This window comes from Panthera tigris, chromosome A3 (assembly GCF_018350195.1).
Source record: "Panthera tigris isolate Pti1 chromosome A3, P.tigris_Pti1_mat1.1, whole genome shotgun sequence".
Classification (NCBI taxonomy): Eukaryota; Metazoa; Chordata; class Mammalia; order Carnivora; family Felidae; genus Panthera; species Panthera tigris.
The window spans coordinates 7,194,840-7,215,000 of NC_056662.1; positions in this window are offsets into that span (position 1 = coordinate 7,194,840).

The window sequence follows — 20,161 nt, forward strand, 5'->3', positions numbered from 1 at the left end:
ATTGAATGCCTACTCCTTGCCCTGTGTACACACCATCTCCTTTCATCTTTACCATGAATCTCTATGGTAGGTATTATCAGCCCCATTTTACAGATAAGAGTGTTGAGATTCGAAGAGATTAAATAACCTATTTAACATGACACATCTGTCTCCAGTGCCAAAGCTGACTTTCCATCTCAGGATAGAGAAAATGTCATCATGTATCTGCCTCAAATCACAGGGCCGTCACTCTGTAAGTATGTTGCCTTCTTTACTTCAAGTAAATGCCTTCCTCACTAGCTTTCTTATGTGATCACACAATTTTCCTAACAATGAAAAATGTAGGATCCTTGGTCATATTGCCTTGATTCAATATCAGCTCCACCACTTACTCGTTGTGTGAACTTAAACTACGTATTAACTTTTCCCGAGCTTCAGTTTCCTCGCCTATAAAATGGCATAGCCATAAAATCTACCTTAGGTGCCCTTGTGAAGACTGAACGATATCGTACATACACGGGGCTTATGATTCTGCCTTGTATATATCAGTGCTAAATCTAACTAAATCTAACTTACTAAGGTTAGTCAATATCATCATAACAAAGACGTTTTAAAACTAATACTAAACACGTGGCCATGCAGTCAGGGATGTCTACACATGGCACAAAATTGATTTGACTGTTGGAAAAAAAGGAATATGGTGCCTGGCTTATTTCCCTTACAAGTGTTGTTGAAGATGACTCGGTTTTAGCACTCCTTAGACAGGTGTGCATTTAATTAAACTTGGAACCTGGCAATCTTTCTTTCTTTAAAAGGAAATGCAAAAACAGAAAAACAAAATTACAACAAATATTTATAAATTAATTCTTCATTTGATAAGTACTTTTGGCAGATTGCTTAGCAAAAAGCCTGAAAACAAAACAAAAACAAAGTAAAAAGGGTTTTCGCCGAGAGAAAATGGTTAAGAAGGTAAAGAGTATCTAGATATTCTTAGAAAACATATTACACCTATTTGTGGTTTTCTTTTTCGTTTGCCCTCAACTCCATAAAATATATTTAGTTGACCTTCTCATTTCATAATGTAGCTTCTATAGGCTGGGGAGGTAGAACCTCAGAAGATGATGTCAATTTTGAGAAATCTGGGTATAAGAATTCTAGAGTGATGGCAATGTTGTGAATCAGTAGCTGACAGATCACATGACGTATCTGCTACCCAGGGGCTGCTCGTTACGTTTGTTCACAAATGCCCACTCTATCCTGGCCTACAAACCCACAGTATCTGGCCCTGCTACCATACCCTCTACTGTTAGTCATTCCCTGAATTCATCAGGAAATTCATCATTACAATGTTAGGTTGTAATGCTTTAACAAACAACTCCACCATTTCAGTGGCTTAACATAAGAGAAGCTTATTCCTTGTTCCTATAGTTTCTTCCTGAGATGGGCGATACCCAGACATCCATCGTTTTCCATTTGATGAATGAGCCATTTGAGCACAGACCTCCCACATTCACTCTTACAGAGAAAGAGAGACTGGAGAACCACAAATAGCTTTCTACCGCTTCCTTGGGGAAAAACATGCACCATTGATCTTTGCATTTCAATGGACAGAAAAGTCAGATGTCTCTAAGTGCAAGGGAACCAAGCAATGCATGCTCTCTGTGTGCCCAGAACAAAAGGAGAAATGGATACTGACGGGTATCACACCTCGTCTCCCTCTGTGCTCCAGTCACGCTGACCTTCATTCTATTTCTGGAATACTCCAAGATTATTTCTATCTTAGGATCTTTGTACCAGCTCTTCTGTAGTGCAATAAAGCATTCCATGTATAGAAAATAATGGGAACAAACACCCAATCCAGGAGGAAGGCTCTTTCCTGTGTTTCTCACGAAGGGGGTCCCTGCTTGTCACTCTTGGCAAATGCCACCTTTTCAGAGATACCTTTTCAGTCACTCCCTGCTACTTTATCCTCCTTTAAAAGGAAGTAGAGTTTTTGCCATTATTTAATGTTTTCTTGATCTTTAAGCTTTACTTCTTATCCCCTTCTCCCATTGGAATATAAGCTCTATGGGATCAAGAATTTATCTTATCTTCTTTGTCAGCTGGAATTGTAACACCTAACGTGATCTTCATAAGTAAGGGCAGTCAATAAATATTGGTTGGCATAAATAAATAAATCAGAAGGATATGCAAAGCAGAGTAAGTTCATATGTGATGATCAAAACTGACTTGACCAAACAATCTATTCCAACCTCCAATTCAACACTGCAATCTCATACATACGTTTCCAAGAACATCCGGATACTACTACCTTAATATACCTGGGGGATGGGGCACTCACCACATCACATCAAGGGCAACATAGCTGCATTTATTGAGGATGAGTGCTGTTCTAAGAACATCTCATTATAATACTGTTCTATTTTGATAACAATGCTGTGTTATGAATATAGAATAGAATCTTAGCTCAACTTTAAATTTACCTGAGAAACCAATCATTGCGATGAAAATCACTTTGAGAATTGAGAACTCGTGGCTCAGAGGAGTTTAGCAATTTGCTCCAGGTCACACAGTTATTTTAATCTCAAAATTAAGCTTTTGAATACAATGATCTAACATTTTTTCAGAAGGTGACTAATATCTTCTAAATTAGAAGATATTTCTTCCTTTAAATCAAATAATGATTCCCTATAACTTTTCATTCTTAATATGTATTTTTTCCTGCTGAGTAGAGCCTCTCATAATATTGTTCCCTCTTCCATCTGGAAGTCAAGGCAAAATTTGAAAGACAATCTTAAACAAGGTGACATCATTTCTAGACTATTCTCTATCATGGTTGCCATTTTCTTTTTCTTTTGTTTTCTTTCTTTCTTTCTTTTTCTTTCTTTCTTTCTCTCTTCTTTTTTTTTTTTGATGTAGAGGGGCTTGTCAACATCCCCTTCAAAATGTGTTGGCAGGTTGGGAATGAATTTTTTCAGTATCATCTGAGCAGCACACAATATGATGGCTCCTTTATTATTATTGATTTGCATACCATGTTCCAGTTTTGCAGCCTATTTGTTCCTTTAGCTAATGTAGCAGATGAGTCTTACTAATAAGTTCTATTGAGCTTCCTATAAAATACTACAGATTATTAAGAACGATCAGTTTTTGTGTAATGCATTCTTTACACTGAAATGATCTTACACATTTATCCCTATTAAACACAAAGAAGGGAAAAAAGAGAACAGAGTTTTACCTGCCTTGGCTATTAGGAAGGGCCCAACCTCATTCTATAAATACCAAAGACTATTTTCCAGAATATATTCCATTATGTTCAAATGAAAGGAAATATCTATTCCTGTTCTGAAACACATTGAATTTACACGGCAGTGAAAACCCAGAGGAATTTCACCCATATCAGAGAAGGTAAGGGGCAGAAGCATTTGGAGAATAGACGTTTCGACCCACCCCCAATCATGTGTGTGTGTGCAAACACATGCATGCACACATACACAGTCCGTTTTCCTACTGACAGTATTCAGGGGCAGAGCTTGACAGAGCATGTGGACAATACACTGAACTCTACTACATGCAAGGGCAAACTGAGAGGTCACTGGAAGAAAAGACTTTCTGGGTTTTTAAGTGGGCATTCACATTTGTTGAGAGAGGTCCACAGTGGCTTCCAGAAATGACAAATCCACATAAACACCTGATTAAAAGACCAAAACGCGCCCCCCCGCCCCATGAGTGAAACAGCTTTTATTCCAAATAACTTCTTTAAAAGCTAAATATTCCTCCTTTTTTCTTTTTCTTAGAGAGAGAGAGAGAGAGAAAGCATGGGAAGGGGCAGAGAGAGAGAATCCCAAGCAGGCTCTGTGCTGAAAGCTGACGGGGCCTCAAACTCATGAATCTTAAACCATGAGATCAGGACCTGAGCTGAAATCACGTTGGACACCTAACCAACTGAGACATCCAGATACCTCTACAAGTTAAATATTATTCTTACTGAAATCCAAGAAGATGCTGTGTCATTCCAACAATACAAGATGCTAAGAAACAAGAGGGACTGAGAATAGGATATTTGAAAATAGAATACAATTTTTTTTAATTAAAATATCAGTAGAGGCAATGAATTACATTCTTGAATAGTGTACATTAACACAAAAGCATGACAGTAGTTTATTTAATACTACAGAGAAATGTTGAGGGAAAAGTAAGATATGGGGAGATAATGGATAGATCCAGGAAATCCAATGTCAATATAGTTTCTAGGTAATGGGAACCTACTGCAAGGGTCAATAAACTTTTCCTATAAAGGACCAGACAGTAAATATTTGAAGGCTCTGCAGGCCATATGGTCTCTGTCACCACTCAAGTATGCCCTTGTGCATGAAAGTAATGAATGCGGTTGTGTTCCAATAAAACTTTATTTATAAAATAGGTAGCAGGCCAGATTTTCCCCATGCATGGCATTTTGCTGACCCCTGAACTATGGGATAGAGAGGAAATAATAATCATCAGTAACTTAGCATCATATTTAAACATAGGTCTGGATTCAAGCAGACCTGACTTTAAATGCCAGCTCTATTGCGTACCTGTGTGATCTCAAACACATTTATCCCTCTATCTGCAATTTCATCTTTTGTTAGGTAAATTGCTTGCACGGTGCATAGCTAAGAGAAAAGCTTTATATAGTTCATATTATTAAAATGGGAAAATTTAATGGCATATGAAGGAATACATTTAATATGTAAAGCATTAGTAAAAATCAATAAGAAAACGATAGACACCTAAATCTTTTAAAGGTGTTAGAATCAAGGAGCTGGCAATTCTCAGAAGGAGAAATATGTTAAATTCTTAATATGGTAAAAATGGAATCTCACCAAGAATAAAATATACATATACCGTACATAATAATGATTGGATAAGAAAAGAAATTAAAACTTTCTTTTTCTGCTTTGGGTGTTAGTGAATATGTAAAGAAGTAAGCACGTTCATCTACTTGCCATGGTGATGAAAACTCATACAATTCGGAGGGCAAATGGGCACTTTCATTTCAAAGGCCACAAACACGTGCACACCCTTGGAGCCTTCGATTCCACTTCTGGAAATATATCCTATGGAAATAATTATGGATGGGAAAGAATTCACCTCAAAGATGCTTCTTAAAATTTTGTTGGGAATCGTTACGAATAACAAGGATAAACAATATTTATTTATTTATTTATTTATTTATTTATTAATGTTTATTTATTTTTGAGAGAGAGACAGAGAGACAGAGCATGAGCAGGGGAGGGGCAGAGAGAGGGAGACACAGAATCCAAAGTAGGCTCCAGCTCTGAGCTGTCAGCACAGCAGGGTTCGAACTCATGGACCATGAGATCATGACCTGAGGTGAAGTTGGGCCCCCCTAAACAATTTAAATACACAAGAGTAGAGTTTTTGTTCAGTAGTTAAGCCACAACAGATACTCAGCAAAACCCTTAAAATGATGTCCTAAGATTTATTTTTTTAGTCTTTGCCTTTCTGTATTTTCCAAATTTTCTATAATATTCCCATGTAGTGAGAAAACACGATAGATTTTCTTTTTTAAAAAAATAAAGGTTATTGGAGTACATATTGGAATTTTTGGTGGCACAAGGGCAAACACAGTGTATTCCTTACTTAATCTAAAACAGAATTTATTGTTTGGCCTTACTAGAGAACAGAGTGAGTTTCATAGTTTATTTTACTTAATGTCTTACCAAAAAATAGAGATATGGCTGGATTGAGGGTCGGCAGCAAGGTTGCCTGAACCAGTTTCTTTCTTTCTCTGCTTTCTTCTGTGTTGGCCTCATTCGCGGGCAGAGGGTGAGGTATAACAGACAAGAGAATTCCCAACTAACCACAAGGCTGGCTCATTCAAACTCCAGCTTATGAGCCTGAGCTTTCATGTTGACCCAGTTTAAAATAGAACCCACCTCCCATACCTTCCCCCTGCCCCAGCTTTAATTTTCTCTATGGTGTTCATCAGTACTAGAATTCTAAATACTTGAGTAATTCTTCCTCCTCTGTCTCCCTTCATGAGAATACAGGCTCCTCGGTGGTATAAATTGTGTTTGTTTTCACTACAACATCTCAAGCACCTAAAACTTTTTTGCACAAAGTAAGTGCTCAAAAAAATACTTGTTTCATAAATGAATGAATGAATAAGGGTTAAAACAAAGGAGGAAAGCAAGTAAAAGATAACATTAGGGAGACTTCCCCAGTTAGAGAGCTTCCTAGCAGAGACAGCTGAGTCCTAATGATGGCTTGCTCAAACTGTACCAACAGTAATTAGAGTAGTCATCAGGTACATGGGAGGTCACAGGAGGGACAGAGAAAGTAGGACTTCAGCTTTAGAACCCCTGGGGAGACTGATAACGCTTCAAATACCTGAATTCTACCATCCACCAATCACAGAAGCAAAACCTGAGAGTGGGCCCAGGAATGGGCCTCGGTGACCCTTGAGTAGGTTAAACTGTGTGACTCATTAGCAAAAGCATCACAATCACTGCAGGCTGACCTTGGAAACGTGGACAGCTTGAAAACAGCTTACGAACTCATGTGTCTCTCCAGCAGAAAAGAAAGGCTGATGCTCCTCAGGATTTGGATCTTGGTGAAAACCAAGCCTTCATTCGCTTCGCTTAAAATCCTTCCCCATTATTGCGAGTCTCGGGAAGGGCAGTATTGGCCGAGATGGCGAATGGGGAGGATCATTTAATAAGTTTATGGAAATTCAAAATAGGTGTGTAGTTACTCCTGTGTACTACTTATTTTAATCAAAGTATTTACCTTGACAATGGAAGATTAAATGGAACACTAATTAAGGAATTTTCTAATTATTCTTCCTTGTTGAGGATATCAACGGCAGATGGGTGTTTAGCCCTGACAAGATCAATTGTGCTCCAAACAAACGTGGTTGATTACTTGAGGGAGTCTATCAGGGCTTTTCACTGGCATCTGAAAGTGTTCCTAACTTTTTCCTAGTGTTTTCCCCACCTCCCTTTCTTATTTTTATTTTTTTATTTTTAAATTTTTTTTTATGTTTATTCAGTTTTGAAAGACAGAGAGAGACACAGCACAAGCCGGGATGGGGTGGAGAGAGAGGGGGACACAGACTCTGAAGCAGGCTCCAGGCTCTGAGCTGTCAGCATGGAGCCAGATGTGGGGCTTGAACCCGTGAACCGCGAGTTCATGACCTGAGCCGAAGTTGGACGCTCAACCGACTAAGCCACCCAGGTGTCCCTGAACTTGGTTTAATAGAGGAAAACTTTAGAGTTGCATGATTAGTAGAGGAAGATTCTGGAGACATCTCAGCCAGTCAGTTTTTTGTTTTTTTGTTTTTGTTTTTGTTTGTTTGTTTGTTTTTGACACAGCACATGGGGGAAAATAGGAGAATTTGGAAAATAACATATCATCACTGTTCCAAAGTACATATGTGCTTAGTATAAATATATCATGTAGGTACAGCACACACATTGAAGCCAGTACAATCCATCTATATGCGCCTAGCAGCTAATTTTAAAATAATAATTAAAATGAGACGAAGGGCTAACTTCAACAGTGCTGACTGTTTGCTCCTGGCAGCCTTGGGATGAGCAGGAAATGGAAGGCATGAATCTTGCTCTCCCTACTCGGGTCTCAATCTTATGTCCCTCTCCTTGTGCGCCGATGATTCTAATGTGTGAAGTCGGGTTGCTTGTTGTTTGTTTGGTCCCTAAACACAAGTCACCTGCTTCATCTGATGTTCACCCAAAGAAATAGCAAGTGTTCCAACACTGAAGGAAAACGTGGCTGTGCTGGATTTCTGCAGATAAATTTTTAAGGCCAATTGGGATTGCACAAGACGTGTGCCTTATCTACTGACTAGAACTTAACCATCTCCTGTCACCCACACACGCGCATGCACACACACTTCTGTCTATACCCATCAAAATAAACCGTGCCCTTCAGGACCAGTTTTTAAGAGGAAGCTCCTCTCCTTTCCAACAATAGTCACAGGAAACATTCGCTCATTTGTAAGTATGGCTGGGTAGGCTGGGGGCAAAATTTGATCCACAGTTATTAGAAATATAGAGGGGGGAGTATATCTGGGAGAAAAGAGAAGAACGATAAGAATAGGGGCACTTGGCTGGCTTGGTCGGTGGGGCATGCACCTCTCAGTCTCAGGGTTGTGGGTTTGAGCCCTGTATCAGGTGTTGAGATTACTTAAAATCTTTTAAAAAATTAAAAAAAGGAAAGACAAGAATAAGATGTTTGTTTACTACCATTACAATTTGCTATATCCGCAAACCCAAGTATTTATTAAATTCGACTTTAGGAATGTGCCAACAAAGGCTAGTTTTCCTTCTAGTATATGTGCTGCCCAAGCGAGCACTAGTTTTCCTTCTAAAACTGGAAGCGTGTTGGGGCATGAGGACTACATCTACCCACTTTGCTCAAGACTAGGAAACCAACTGAAACCGCAGTTGCTGAGAGGGGTTTCTTTGAAGAGTCCTCTTGTATGGATCATTAAAGGGCAGCCAGGAAATATTCTGACCTCTTGGTGATTATTATTCTGAGGAAGAATCTTGTTTAGCTTCAGAGCAGAACCACTTACTTTTTTTCATCATAACCATTAAAAAATGATTCTTCTACACATGTTGACCTTCCTAGCAAAGCAAAGGAACTTCTGGTTGACCTTCAAGGGCATCAGAGCTCTGATACAATTCAAGAAAGAATGTTTCCCGTTATGTCTAGCCACATAATTGTGCTTAATTTGCTAAAGGAAAAGAAGAAGCTCAAGTAAAATTATTTTAGATCCTTCGCATTTGCCTTTTGAATGCCCTGGTAAATGGAGATGTAATTCTGCAGGAAGGTCATTGCCATTGAAGCCCAGTCCAAGTCCGGCCTGCCTCCTAGCTGTTAGCAACAGGGCTGATAGCTAGTTACAGGTCTGAAGGGATACACAAGTGGCCTGCATTCTGCTAGGAGACAGCTGCCCGCATCACAGCATGAGCCTTTGTAGAGTCTCAAATCAATCTCAGAACCCTGCTTCCAGTGGTTTGGGGAAATGGGTGCCCCATCGTTCTCGACTGCTTTTCAGAAAGACTTCTCCTCCCTTCTCATTAAAAGTAACATAGTTACAGAGAAGTTTCCAACTATATCCTTGCTTCCAGAGTTAAGAATTCTCCTAAATTAGCCTTTCAAATAGGTCTCCCAATACTACGTTTGGCCTGGTATTGGTGTCTGGTTTCCACTGCTAAGCTAAGAGTCTTTAACCAAACTCAATGGAGTCACTTTGCAAGCTTTTGCGGACAGAAATAGAACCACAAGTCAACAATGTAGGTGAACAATGAACACTGAAGATGTAGGTGAATGTTGCTTCTTTTACGAAGCAATTGCTTAATTTCACTGTGGAGTTTCCTCTACGATTTTCCAGATTTTTTTAGTCAAGAATTTACCTTCACAGGAAAAGGAAAACGCATTTTAAAAGAAAGCACAATTCCTTCATGTAAAGTACTTTGTAACATTATAAAATGAACAAAGCAAAGCGCATTTCTGAAATGCTGACTCACAAAATAAGCCCCCAAATCTAGTTTTATTTATTAGGGCTCTTTGCTTTACGGCAACTAAAAGTAGCTCTAACTTAATTTTGGGGAGAATATGGGATAACTCACAGATTCTGAAAGAAGTTTCCAAAAGCTGAATCACAGCTAAGCAAGAAGACAGACAAAACCTCTCCCCAAAGAACAGCGACACAAATGGACAAAGAAACACAACCACTTAAACACTCTGGAAATTGACCGGTTCTATACAACAATCTGAGAAGCGTTTGATTTTTTTTTTTTTTTTTTTTTTTTTTTTTTTTTTTTTTGAGAGGGGAGGTTGCAAGTGAGCGAGCGGCAGAGAGAGAGGGAGAATTCCATGAGGGGTAGAGGGGTGGGGGGGAAAGAGAGGGCAGGAGAGAGAAGTGGGGCTCACCTGAAGCTGGGCTCGTGTTTACCCAAAGCAAGTACAAGCCACCCGAAGCAGGGCTCAAGCTCACAGATGTGGGACTCAACTCGCAAACTGTGAGATCATGGCCTGAGCCAAAGTCAGATGCCTAACCAACTGAGCCACCCAGGCACTTGAGAAGTGTTTGCTCTTGAAAAATCTGCTGAACTTTGGATAGAGTCTGCTTTTATCCACACGGGTCTGCTCCCAGCCTATCTCTGCTTGGTAGGCATGCAGGTTTTTCCAGATGGGACAGGCCATGGGGGTGGCGGAGTTCACGCAACTTGGAGAAGGGGGCGATGGTCACACCCAGCAGCCTTGTTGTTAAAGTGACTCTCAAGGAGTTGATCAAATGGGGTGGGCCAATGGATACCTTCTTTTTTAAGCTGCTAAATTTGTTCTGCACAGATGAATAGGTTCCTGGAAGTGGGAGAGTGGCTGATGGCAAGTGAGGTAGGAATGCCACATGCCAGGGCAAGTAGGAGAAGAGGGGAATAAAAGGCTTGGGAAGGAGCAGCAGGTATGTTTTGTTAGTTTGGGAAAACCCACCAGATAACCATGTACCAAGGGGGCCCGAAAGATCAGCCCTTTACCAAAGCTACAGGAAACCTGCAGCCGAGAGAGACAGTGCATCATGAAGATGCCTAGTGGTGGCTGTCTTCAGGGCTAATCGTAGGAGATGCCACTACTCAGCTGGGTTAATAACAACACGGATAATGGAACCTGGAAACTACAGAAGCTGGTGGCAGAGCTTAACCAGCAGAAGTCCGGTGAACATGAGCACTGCAATGAGTGGCAAGGTTGGCATCACAACCAGAGGGCCAGACCCAGAGAATTGTGGAGATGATTAACAGAACTTATCCTCGGGGCCAAATTGATGGATACCCACCAAGTATACTGCTACACCTGTAAAATCAAAAGAAATGCAGCACAGAGGATTCGGAGGCTAGAGAAAGGGGCCTCAATAACATGTTACGATCTTGCCCTAGTTTCGGCAGCAAAGCCAGGGTTCAGACCAGAAATCTTGGAGTGAAGGAGAGACTAGGTGGCTGGGAGGAGGGACCCTACCCCATCACATGGTAATGATTCCTCCAGTCATCTTCCCAAGGGATCTGGGTAAAAAACATTGGGAAGGGGAGAGGCAAACACTCAAATGTTCACGGGCTGTCAGGAGCGCCCTGGCTGAAATGATCTGCCAGTCCCCATGTCAAGCTCCCTTTTTGGGGTGACCCCTACTGCATTGATTGGTCAACAGGGAGCCATAAAAGCCCACCAACCTCACCCCAACTCAGGACATCCCGGAAGGACCACTGCATCACACAACTCTCCCCCTCTCCCCAGTCCTGCTCCTCCCTCTTCCTTCCCCAGAAGGCGCTGCACTCAGTCTCCTTCCTGCCTGTCTCAGTCTCAGGATCTGTCTGTCTAGGAGCTCAACCTGAGATCACAGATGTACAGGCGCTTTGTAAACTGTAGAGCCCCGTGCACTGACAAATGATGACAGTTCAGCTATTGACTTGTTGTTTGGTTGTTCTCTTAGCCACCTGGGAAACAAATATCTATCAGAACTGTGAAAACGGCTATTAGGACATCTTTAGGATCCTACTACTTAAGGAATCCTTCTTAGGGTAAATAGAACTATGGCCCAGCCCATCTTTTAAAATCCAGAAATGAAAGAATAGTCATCAATCGTGCATCTCGTTAACACTTTATGTGAAAAATTAATGCCAGAACATCCCCCAGTCTTTATTGCCACTGTAAAGAAGGTCATGTAGACCCCAAAATAGTGTTCCTGAGTGATTAACTGAGCATTTGCATTCAGCTAACCATTCGCGCTTCCACATTATGGTACCTAAGGCCTTTTTCTTTTACGGTTTTAGTAAAGAAGCAATATAAAAAAATAAGTGAAATAAGCTAGGATGTCATTTACTTTTTCATGTTAAATGAGCCAGTGATTAGAAAAAAATAAAACTAGTTAATATCCCGCTCCTCCAAAATTTACAGCGAGTGAGTGTTTATGAAAATATGCCTTTGACACAAATAGGGGTATATAAGCAACTGGGGTTGCTGAAAGCCCCGAGTCCCTTTTTCCTCAGCTTTACTGAGGTATGATTGACAAATAAACGTTGCATATATTTAGGAAGTGGGCCACAAAACAAAAGGATTTCACGTTCCTTTTCCTGGGGCATGTCCGTTGCATCTGACACTTATAAATGAAAAATGACAATATTTTTGACACTGGAAACATAGGGGAATAAAACATCATTGACAACATATCACCAATAAAAAGTGTTAAGATGAGTTTTTAGTATTTTTGAAAAAAGTTAATTGTCTAAGTTTGAATTTGGAAAAGTCAGTTGTCCTAAGTTCCGCGGATATATAAAATCTAGTAAAGACAATAGAAATGTGCCTTTGGTGTCTACTAAGGTACACATTCAAATGGCCACAGATCCTGGCAGGTATTAAAACAAACAAATGAGAAAACCCATGTTGGTAACAGTGGCTAACGCTTAACCACTTGCAGAACGCACACATACAAACAACACCCAGTTGTAGACAGAAGGTCCGGGCAATCATGTGCTACCTCTGTTTTATATCATATTCAAATCTTTCAGTGGGAGAGAACAATTTTGGTTCCACTTAGTTGGAGGAATAGGGAAGGGACTTTTAAACTGTTGATGGATATTTTAAATCGTGGCAAACTATTTTCAAGATCAGTGGGTGTGACTATTATCATTTACAATATACTTTTGTATGCATGGAGGATTCCATTTTTATATTCCAGAATTGATTGCAGTTCTGATGCTAATTGCCAATTTCTATTTCATTGACTAATTTTTTAAAATTGAGACAATTTATTTAGCCTCCCTCTGCTTCATGTTGCCATGTGTCTAGGCCCAGAAGATAGAGACTAGCACAGATTTGAGAAGATGGTTATCAGTAGTGGGGCAGGTCCTGGGTGAGATGGTTACAGCTTTTACAAATGCCTCATGGCCAAGGGGCGCCTAGTGGCTCGGTGGGTTAAGCGTCCGACCTCGGCTCAGGGCATGATCTCACAGTTCATGAGTTCAAGTCCCGCATCAGGCTCTGTGCTGACAGCTTGGAGCCTGCTTGGGATTCTGTGCCTCCCTCTCTCTCTGCCCCTCCCCCCCCATGCTCTGTCTCTCAGAAATGAATACACATAAAAAAAAAATGCCTCACAGAAGAGATGGCCAGGAAACCTCAGCATGAGGATACCTCTCATTTAAAGGTAAACTGATACGCATACTGTTTCGCACGGTGCTGTTGCCTTCCTCAATTTACTTCAACACTTCAGCTACAACAGTTATGATAATAGTCTGTGTGGGGCTGCGTGGGCAAGAAGAGAAAAACAGACGTAGAAAGTGATATGAGAACAGGGGTATGTAATTAAATGGGAGCAGAAACAGCAAATACAATATTATCTAACCTTTATTAGTTATGCTAGGAAAGTTGCTTTCGGAAGACTTAATTCAGTTACATGACAGAGCTATGTAGGTAATCACATGGCCCCATTGTACAGGCGAACACATTGAGGCACAGAAACATTAAGCATTTTAAGCCCACAGACTGAGTCAGAAACGAAGTCAGGATTCAACCCAGGAGTCTAACCAGAGGGCTTGTTCCCTTCAGCGATACAAACAGTACACATTTTGGTGATATTGGACAGGACTCACTAGAAGGAATGCACAGTTTACTGGAAGGAATGCAAAAGATCAATACTGACCTCAGAAAGTCAGAATATTGGGGACAACCAGAGAGCAGACTCTTAATCTATTTTTTTCTCCATCTCTGTATGTGGAATATATATTTACTTATTTTGAGAGAGAGAGAGAGAGAGGGAGAGAGAGAGAGAGAGAGAGAGAGAGAGAGAGAGAGAGAGAGAGAGAAAATCCTAAGTAGGCTCCAAGCTCAGCAGGGAGCCCAACCAGGGCTCAATCCCGTGACTACAAGATCATGATTTGAGCTAAAGTCAAGAGTTGGCCACTAAACCGACTGAGCTACCCAGGTACCCCCAAATGTCACACTATTAAATAAGGGAAAAACTCACCAACCCACCCGAAAATGAAAAACACAAGCCTAATATTGGGTTTTATATACAGATGTGTGGATGCACAAATATACTTTATATGTGTATTTATAAAAACTAAAGAAATCACAAAAGAATTCGAAGAAGTATCTCTACATGAAGAATATAGGGTGTGATTAAAATGTCAAAATGAAGAAAATATTTAATATTTTATGTGATTACAATTATGATGAAAAATGATCATTTTCCTAGACTTCAATCTAAGTTTGATTTTAGTTGCTGTCCCAGGGAATTATTTTTTCTTGTTATTATTCTTTTGGATGGCATCAATGTTGACTGTTCTTTATCATTGCCACTGGTTACTAATGTGATCTTGTAAATAAGAAAGCAATAAATGCCACGTGGTCCAAATATGTAATTGATGCTAGTTGTGAGGTATAGGCTATGACAAGATTCATAGTCCATTTTCAGATTTCCAAAGCAGCTAATTCCTATAAAACAAAACAAACAAACAAACAAAACCCAAACATTCTTATGTTGATATCCAGAGGGCTCTAATTTATCAAAGATTAAGTCATATTAGAACATTCTCGTATATCTTTCCTTTGCCTTTCTCTATATAGAACTCTAAATTCTTTCAAATATCCCTTGGGCAAAGAGCATGATTGCCTTTGACCTTGAAATGCCCATTCCCTGTAGCAGACAGCTGGTTGGCCACCAAAGTGCCATGGTTTCCTTGCATAGTACAGAGTTATGTTGGAAGGGGAGACTGAAATAAAGATGGGCTGCATTCTCCAGGTCTCCCTATGTCATGACTTATTTTCACAAATGGAAGGATATATGTCCCTTCCAGGCCAAAGTAGGTAAGAAGATATGCTTTCTCCATGACTCTGAAGGAAGGCGATCACAAGAAGGAAGAATGGAATCTGAACATAAATTTACAAAATACCAGTTAAAGAAATGTTATAAAATACAACATATTATATATATATATATATATATATATATATATATGCCAAAGAGGTGTGTGTATGTGTATTTAATATAAATATATACACACATACACACATACATATATGATATATTTTGCTTCCCCTTTGTTAGGGAAAAAAGTTTGAAAGACAAAAAACAAGAAGACAAAGGGCATTGTTGCTTTTCCTTCTACTTTTCCTTAATACACATCAATGTAAAACTGGAGACAGTGGAGACTACAGACAATTTCTTGCACCTATTACCTTAAGGGACTGTCTCTGCTGATTCTTAATCACAGCTAGAATGTGAATAGCTTGCAAGCAAGAGAGCAAGAAAGCCTATCAATTTAGTATTTAAGTATCAGTATTAATTACTTGTTTGAAGAAATGTGTGATTGTACAAATGGCTCCATGATGATTACAAAGGAGTTTGCGTTTGCAAACAAATGCCTGTGCCATTTGCCTGGTAAGTACCACTCACAGCATTTAAAAAGCGTAGCCCTTGAAATCAAACAAGCGTTTCTTACAGTGCCTCCTGCTCTTGCCTTGGAGGTGTTCTCTGTTGTGACTGCGTTCACTTCCGAGGGCTTCTAACTTCGTCTCCAAAATTTGCTCATTTCGGTACACCTCAGGGTCCTCACACTTTATGACCTGTGCTATTAATTGCTTGAGGTCTTCCCCAAAAGAAGCACCCTTGAAAAGTCACATAAAATCTCTCTCTTGACCCCACTTCTGCTACCGAATATTGCTTCATGGGTCTGCTCCCTCATGCTAGAAACTCCTTACGAGACTTGTTTCTATTCTGTGTCCGATTCACCTCTGGTCCTTCCCTTCAAAATTCCTTCCATATGACTCTTGTTTTATCATTCTACAAACCATTGCATCTTTACGTGGTTATGAAGGAACTTCACATTTCTGCATCCAGAGGTTTCTGTCCTTGCCTTACGTGGCTACCAGCAGCATTTCACACCCTCGATGAGTTCTTCCTGAAACACTTTCTCCATTGGGTTTCCCAAGTCCTACCCTCTATCGATGGTCCTCCTGTCCCATTGGTCACTCCTGCTAACTCTCCTTCATTGTCCCTCTTCTTCTCCATAACTTCTTCGTGCCCTAGGGTCTCTGATCTGATCAGTCAGTAGCCCTTTTCTCTGTCTGCACTCTCTTGTTTGGTAACCTCATCCAGTTTTCTAGCTTCAAAGTGATTTATTCCCAGCAACATCCACACTTAATGTCTTCCACAAGCTCTGGACTCTAATTGCATATTTGACATTTAAAGACACTTAGCTGCCCATAACAGACAAGTATGACTTAACGTGTCCCAAACAAAACCCATCATGCACCCCCAATGCCATATAATCTCTTCTACCCACAGCCTGCAGCATCCCAGATTTTCCGGTTGCGCAGGCAAAGAACTTTGAAATTTCCTTGATTTATCTTTCCCTCTCACAATCTCATACCTTATACCCAATATCAGGAAATTCTATTGATTCTGCCTTTCAAATATACCAGGAATCTGACCATTTCTCACCTCTACTGCTACCGTCTTGCTGGCATCCCACCATCTCCTTTACCTGCATTGCTGAAATAGCCTTATCATCCTTTAACATGGAAGGAAAGCCATGTCAGTTCTCTTTCCAAACTTTCAATGCTTCCTATCTTGGAGTGGAAAACCAAGTTTTCACATGGTCCGTTTAGACTCGAATTACCTCTTTGTCCTCATCTATCCACGTTTCCCTTGTTCTCTCTCCTTCATCCACTCTGGCCTCCATGCTGCTTCTCAAATACACTAGATATATGCCAACACAGGACATTTGCACTGGCTGTTACCTCTACTCAGAATGCCCCTCCTCCACGTATCCACATGGCGAACTTCACCTCCTTTGTGTCTTTGTTGAAATGCGATCTCCTTACAAATTTCCCTATTTCCTTGCCCTGCAATGCTTCCTTTATTTTCCCATAGCAATTTTTAATCCCAAGTAGATTGTACAGTTTACTGATTAAGTACATCTATTCTGTGCCAACCATAGCCCCTTCCAGAACAAACTCCCCATGTGCAGGAATCTTTGCAATTTTTATTCACTTGCACACCCTCAGCAATTAGAACCATGTCTGGAACAAGGCAGATGCACAAAAATATTTGTTGCAGGAACCGAACAGTTGAGTGAAGCAAGTGTGTGTGCTATTAGATCCACTCATTCTTCCAAACCATTGAACTTAATTGATCGTTTGACTTGTGCATTGTTCAAATGAGTAGGTGTGGATTATCTAAATATTTTAGTAATTTTTCCGTTGTTCATGCGAGTGGTTCTTGGCGAATCCAATTATTTAATAATGACATAATCTAGTAAGTACCAAATACTGATCAAACCAAAATGTAGATAGGTCAGTCATTTGCTTAAAGCCATGTATCTTGTAGGAAATGCAGACTACGTCTGCCTCTGCAACCCCAGTTCATTGATTCTCAAACTATCTGCAGTAGAACTTCCAACCCATTACAGAACTTTTATAAAATGAATCACCAGAAAAATAAAATTCTAATAGGTGCAAACCCTGCAAAATCCACCTGTTTAGTATCAGAACTGATGGAATTGTTGAATTGTTAAACATTGCTAAGTGCTTACTCTGTTTTTTTTTTAAATTTTTTAATGTTTATTTTTGAGAGAGACAAAGTGTGAGCGAGGGAGGGACAGATGGAGACAGACAGACAGACAGACAGACAGAATCTGAAGCAGGGTCCAGGCTCTGAGCTGTCAGCATAGAGCCCAATGCAGGGCTCGAACTCATGAACCACGAGATCATGACCTGAGCCAAAGTCGGATGCTGAACCAACCGAGCCACCCAGGTGCCCCATCTTACTCTCTGTTTCTGCATTTATCACATCACGAAAAGTAAGGAAGGGGCGGCATGCTTTTGTGGGTCCTAGGGCCACACTAGGTGGCGTGCCACCCTTACCTACGATCCCCGTTCTCGCTTCTCCCTGTACTCTTGACATGAGCTTGTAGAGCCCACATGAAACTGCTCTGTCACCACTCTGTTGTTGCCATCTGTCCAAATCACATGCCATAAACTGTACCGTATGCACCTTACTCCAATACAGGTAGTGTGGTCGTGGAAGATATGAAATAAAGATCTAACAAAAAGTTTCCGTAAGTTTGCTCCCTGGGGGCCAAGATGATGTGTTATTAGGCTAACTGTGCCTCTTCTAGAAAGTTCCCCAGCAGTCAGACAACCTGGTGCCTGCGGACCCGGGGGCTGCAGGAGGCTGGGAGGGCAGGGCTCTGCTCATCTCCTTGGCCACCCCTTTCATCAAGAAGCTCAACAAACTGGCCTCACAAACAGTGGTTTCCCTGTCCGACTTGTCATTGGAGAGAGCACATTTCAGCATCAATGACTGTGTCCAATGGTCGTCCAGGAAACAGTTTTGCAATCTGCGTTTAATCAAATTCATTGAATTTTCACAGCACTACAAGCAGTTCATTACTGTCATTTTCCCCACAGATGACTCAATTCCTCAGTACCTCTTGTGCACTCAACACCTCCTGGCAATGGCCAGTGCCAGCCATCTGCCTCTATGGTGCCAAAAGTAATAACTTCTGGTGCAGAGCATGAACATTATGTTATTATATTTAATCTTTCCTCTGTGTGTTATCATTCAGCATAACCACCCTTCAGGATTACAGAGAATTAGATGGCAAATAATATTGCTTCCGTATTGTTTTCTCCTCCCGGTTTCTGTGGTTCTCTGCCAACAATTAGCCACTCTCTGGACCCAAGGCAAACCGTAAGCTATTGCTACGAAGCCTGATTATTGCTCAAGGCCTCACTGAGTCGGATTTTTTTACGGAACGTACAAGTAGCACTGTGCCTTTTGCTGAGTCTCCCTACAATGAGTTTTTGAGATTTTTAGCATGGAACACCATCTAAAGCATGGCTTATACAACATGTAATTTTGATTCTCTCTATCATAATGCCATATTTGGTTTCCATTCCTAAATTCCTGTGCGGAAGGAAGTGTGGGATGAGTTGTATAAGCTGAGCATTGCACCCTGATGAATTCCACTGTGAAATCGTAAGCAGATGAGATGTAGCTAATGACATCAAAAAACCACTCAAGTCAGCATAGGCGAAACAACAACAACAACAACAAAATCCCACCAAAATTGGTAGATAGCATCTTGCAAGTGAAAGCTAGCTGTTGGACCTAGGATTTTCATTTTTCAACATTAATGCAGGTGTTGTATGGGCTTTTGGTCCCTCCAATTCTGATCAAACAGGTGTCCGTGGATGTGAAAAGTGACTTCTCATTCATTTATTTAACGTTCCGCCAATAAATATCTATTAAGTGTCCATTATGTTTTTCTCTTTAGTATTTCAAGATGTCCTAATGCAATATTTCTCTAATGTGAGTTAATGGAATATGAGGTTCATGGGTGTTCTGGAAGGGAATTATTCTATCAACTTTACAAAAAATAAAAATAAAAACAACCAGATTAAACCAAGATAATCACGCTTATTTGTAGAATGGTTTCTCACAACTGAGAAAATGGGCTAATGTGTATTGAGAATTTCCAAGTGGGGAATTTAACAGGACATATATCAATAGTGTTATAGTTAACCGGATGCCCCTAACCTTCTGCATTTTCCTGTAGCCTATCTTATAGTATGACTATTTCTCAGGATATAATTGTATCTTTACATTCTATTGCTCACTGAGTATCTATGTGACCCTTGAGCCTTTTCTATTTTCCTTGTGGTTAGGAGGGATGCTCTGACTGGTTTTGGCCTGTGGTCTTAAGCAAATCAAAGCAAAACAGAATGGATATGAGTTCTACGGCTCTCTTTCCCACTAGGGGCGATCCCAGTGGGGGAATAATGAGACGGTGAGGTTGAAAAATAGGAAAGTTCTGGATGTCTAAGCATTTTAAGAAAGTGGCTTTGAAGGGCAACAAGAGTGCCATGGAATTTGCATGAATAGGGAAAAAACTCCTATGGTTAATTTGCTGAGATTATGGAAGATATCAGTGTAGTATAGCATAGCTGATATTGACTACTTTATCCATAACGAAGCTACCGTGGGTGACATTGTTGATCGATGGCCTGGGATTACAGCCATACAAAATGGAGTATCTTCCTGACCATGATCACGTGTTCCTAATATGTGTTCATATTTTACAGCTCATCATCACTT